Raw genomic sequence first — 4,897 nt, forward strand, 5'->3', positions numbered from 1 at the left:
AGTGTTCCCACATATCTTAGCACAAAAAAAGGCCAAAACCAGAACTACTATGGGATAACAGTGACCTTTCAAGTCTGAGCTGACAGTGTTTTAGAAACTGTCAATGCATTATTATCAATATCAGACTCTGAATCCAAGAAAAAAACCTGTAATTCATCACAACTCTCCCACATCCACATATACGAAATCTGTGCCAAAAATCCAAATATAGATGCAGCAAATATTATGTTTCTTCATCCAGAATTTGGAGAAACACATTATACAGTATTCTCAGAGTCATGCCCTCTATTTGCCAGGGGTCAAAGCTGATCCATCTTCTGTAGTAAGGAACTTAGATTTCCCCTGACGATTGAAAGAGAAAGCTTGTGATTCCTCCTCCTTGCTCTTCACACATCCATCATGTCTCCACTTCTGCCGGGATGTAGAGTTGTAATCAAGGCAGGTGTGGAAATTTGGTGACCCAAAGCTGCTGCCTCTCAGTGTAAACCGGGCCCCTTATTATCGCCATGGGAACTCTCCTTAAGAGATGTAAAGCAAACTGTAGCTCAACAAAAAGTCAAACATTGTAAATCATTATTTAAAGCCAAAAAAAGAGAGAAAATATTACAAATGTTACTGTGGAATAGCATCCAATGACCATACTTTAGAGAAATCTATGATAAATAAGAAAACCAGCAAACTTTTTAGACAGGTCGCATCATCACCTTCCTAAAATAATAATAATTAAAAAAAATCAACACCTCTCTCTTTCCAAAAGATGTTTTTTAGGCAAAAAAAATACTTTTGTTAAAAAATGACTGGACATTATTTAGGAAGGTGAGGACATTAACCATTTATACAGGGGTTGCAAAGAAGGGGGCACCGATTTCAATTTCCTAGCCAATTACTGAGCTTCAAAAAACCYGATTGCCGATATTGAGTTTTCCTTGAAAAGTTACTAAATTGGCAACACTGAGTTGACTTTTGTTAACTGRGCACATTCAGATGTGGCCTGGTGGGCRGGTCTGTTAGTCAACCCTCCTCAGTGGTTGGTTTTCAGACCCTTGCAGAGGAAGATAAAATCTGTTTCTCGTGTTAGAACCAGCTGATCACAGATCACCCAAAAKGAAGAAAATCTATGCTGATTTTTCAGTGGCCCCTTGTCACAAACTTAAATCCTAGAGGAACGAGTTCARATGTGTCTCTGCTTCATCACACCAGACTCCAAAAATGACCATATTAGCAAGAGTTTGTGGAGCTCAACTACTTGGTAAGGAAGTAATTTTTCCTTTAGACTCAGGTGTGCAGAACCAGAGGCACAAATAAAACTTGAAAGACCGGACCAGAGTTTTACCCATCCAGCCATTATCCAGCTCACMSGGCCAACACAGAGACAGACCGGACAAACAACCATGCTCAAACYCACACCCCAGGACAATTTAAAGACCAATTAACCTAACAGTCATTTGTTGGGGCTGTGGGAGGAAGATGGAGAACCCACACATGCAGAAGGAGAACAAGTAAACTCCAGGCAGAACGATCCAAGACAGGGATTCAAACCCAGGACCTTCTTAGTGCAAGGCAACCGTCCTATCAGCTGCGCCATTGGTTAATCAACAAATGATCTATGAACATATCAGTTGCAATTTGGTTCCAAAATGTGAATGCAAGTTGGAGACATTTCGAGAAAAGTCACAAATCTTTCAGGAAATGGGTTTCTGCAGATGAGGACAGTCCTGATATAGCAGAACTCTTGTTGTGGATAAGCAGGAAGACATTTGGATCATGAATGTACAGAGAGGGAGTGCATACATTAAAGTCTTGTACAAATACAACATTGACTGTAGTTCAGTATTTAACTCTTTTTCCCTAACCTCCCATATTCTTGTGTCCTCACTAATTAGCAGCATTGCTCTTCTCTGACTCTCCACTGTAGGTTCCGTTGCATTGTGTATCCTCTCCAGCCCAAGCTGACTCTGCTCGTTGCCAAGGTAGCCATTGTGTCCATCTGGGTGTTAGCCGTGGCTATTATGTGTCCCGCGGCAATAGCACTGACTGTGGAGAAAGTCCCTTTCCATTACATGGTCTACAATGATGACTTCAATCACACGCTGCCCCTTTACACCTGCTACGAAAACTTTGCCAATCCCCACATGAGAAAGGTCTACACGGCGGTTCTGTTCGCCCACATCTACCTGGTTCCCCTCACCATCATCACGCTGATGTACGTGAGCATCGGCGTCAAACTCTGCTCCTCCGCAGTCGCGAACCGAGAGCCCCAGTTGGGCAACATCACGGTCCAGGCGGGAGGCAGAAGACACGCTCAGCAAGTGGTATCCCAGAAAAAGATCAAGGTCATAAAGATGCTCATCGTGGTGGCRTTGCTGTTCATGCTGTCTTGGTTGCCCCTCTGGACCCTCATGATGATGGCGGACTATGGTGGACTGGACAGGAACCAGCTGGACCTCCTCACCAGCTACATCTTCCCCTTCGCCCACTGGTTGGCCTTCTCAAACTCTAGCGTCAATCCCATCGTCTACGGCTACTACAATAAGAACTTCAAGAGGGGCTTTCAGGCCGTGTGCAAGACGAGGCCCTTCTGCTGCGTCGCCCGGCTGCAGTGCAGAATGCCTCGATGGGGACAGAGAGGAAGATCTGCGCAAGCGCTGTCAGAGGGGACCGAACTGAGGGACGGCAGCAACAACCACAGCAACTTTCTGTTGGGACTAAGAAACCGCGTCCACAATGACAACAAACTGAGCGAAACGCCAGAAATAAACAGGAGCTCGAGAATGGGGTGCATGGTGGTCCACAAAGGCAGAAGTCTCTCTGATCAGGGGATAGAAATGGTAGCCATACATAAGAAAAGCAGTAATGACGAAGGSTCTGAGAAGGTCAGTTCACTAGCAGTTTCAGTGTATCAGGCMTGGGATAACTGAGGAATACCTGGAATAAAATATGAACCAAACAAAGCCATAACAGGGTGCATTGRTAAAGACATCGGCATTATTAGAAGGATTCTCACTCAAAGTCCACAAACCTTGGATCGAGTCTAAACATTGCAGCTAAAGCTGCAGTATGTAATTTTAAAAAAAATATGCTTTTTATATATTTGTTAAAAGTTTAAGACAGATAATATGTGAAAAAAACTGAACTCCTCTGGCTTCTTAGTTCTCTGTGGTAACTACAGAAATACAACGCTCAATGAGAAACAACCAATCAGAGCCAGAAGGAGGGTCTGATGGTGCGTTCACACCAAATTTGTTTTGARCATCAGGCGCATCTGGTTTACATTTAAAGTCTATGTGTAGGCGAGTCGAGGGTCTTTGCGGCKCGTTTCGAGCATCTAGCGATTTGAACCGTTTTGAGCGTTTTGACCTATCCAACATGTCCGACGCTCCACATAGACTTTGAATGTAAACCAGACGCGCCTGGCGCACTAAACACGTTGGGCGCGAATGCACCAAAAGTACACATGCGTCAAACTTGAAGSGTCAGGCGCGTTTGGTGTGAACGCRCCATTAGTGCTGTCTATCAGTTTTAACAAATATTTTTGTAAAAGTTACATCTTTAAGTCGTTTCAGCTKATTACTGCATCTTTGCATGCATGGTGAAATTAAGCGGTAAAATACTCCATTGTAAGCATATACCTGTAGAAGAATGCAATCTTGACTAGAACCCAGATCAAACTATGATCAAACTAGATGTATGAGGAATCAACAAGGCGACTGTTYGGAGCCTGAAATCATCAACTACTTCAAATGGAAACACAAACTAAACATACATTTATGTAGTTCTGAGATATTCTTAGCTGCCATATTGTCAAGTACAATATGGCTATGGCTAAGTACATATTGTCAAGTTTCAGCTTGGCTACGAAGAGCCTTCAAGAAGAACCGCAGAACCTTTGAGGCTCTTGAACGAAAGMAATTTTAAAGAAAATGTGCACATATTAAACATTACACAACCTGTCCCCCAGGCTGCTTAATGGACACAAAATGACTAATAAAAGCATTAAAGGTGACCTTAAGATGCACTGAAGTCGGTGCAAAAAGAGCCTCATCGCTCTGCCACTATCCTTTGTATCAAATAATTCTCCCACTCCATTCATGTATATTAAAGATCGGCATCAGCCTGAAACTGTACATTATGAAAACGGAGCATTTGCATTCTCATTTCAGCTGCCATGCCTTCCTTTCTTCTCTGACAGCTGTGTTACATTCATTTCATTTTATTTTTAACCCGTACGTTAAGCTCAGCTTGTTCTCTCTCGTGAAACTATGTCAGATACTGTAACATAAAACAGCTAGCATTCACTGAAAAATGTGCCTTTAAAGAAAATAACACTACCTCTGTTTGTAAATGCACAAAAGTCAGTGAAAACTCTGCTTTCATACACAATCAAGAACTCAAAAAAAAAAAAGAAAAACTTGTTAGTCGACTACCTCAACTCACACCAGGGTAATTTGAGTATAAACTCAACCATCAAGCTAATTTAGCACCACCAACTTCAATTTTTGAAATAAAAAAAAAAAAGTTCAATTGAAAATGAATCAGAAAATCCTTGCTGTTCATAAGAACTTTACATAATGTAATGTTACATAAGCCTCCACCGTAACTCTGAGCTGCTCTAACTTAAACAAAGCTTCAATCCCAAAATAAGATAAACTTAATCTCATTTAAATAGCAAAAAACATTGCTTTGGGTTTAATAAATATCGTTCTATTGTTACTGCTGTCCCTTAAGAAGTTTTATACAAGTAATTCAGTGCTAAACTGGAGTAARTGATCTGCAGTATGAATACATGTAAGAATCTGTACCGCGAACGTTGACATGTTGTTGCAGTCTGGATGCAGTGACTGCCTTTGGAGCCAGCTGCRCTCCTTAGAGTTCACCCTTTCAGTTGAATAAGTTAGCT

General features: G+C 41.8%; 1 pseudogene; it reads left to right on the forward strand.

Moving 5' to 3' along the window:
• The first annotated feature begins 1,883 nt into the window (after window positions 1-1,883).
• Window positions 1,884-4,402, forward strand: LOC103460954 (neuropeptide FF receptor 2 pseudogene; annotated as a pseudogene).
• Window positions 4,403-4,897: the final 495 nt, after the last annotated feature.

This window comes from Poecilia reticulata, unplaced genomic scaffold (assembly GCF_000633615.1).
Source record: "Poecilia reticulata strain Guanapo unplaced genomic scaffold, Guppy_female_1.0+MT scaffold_377, whole genome shotgun sequence".
Classification (NCBI taxonomy): domain Eukaryota; kingdom Metazoa; phylum Chordata; class Actinopteri; order Cyprinodontiformes; family Poeciliidae; genus Poecilia; species Poecilia reticulata.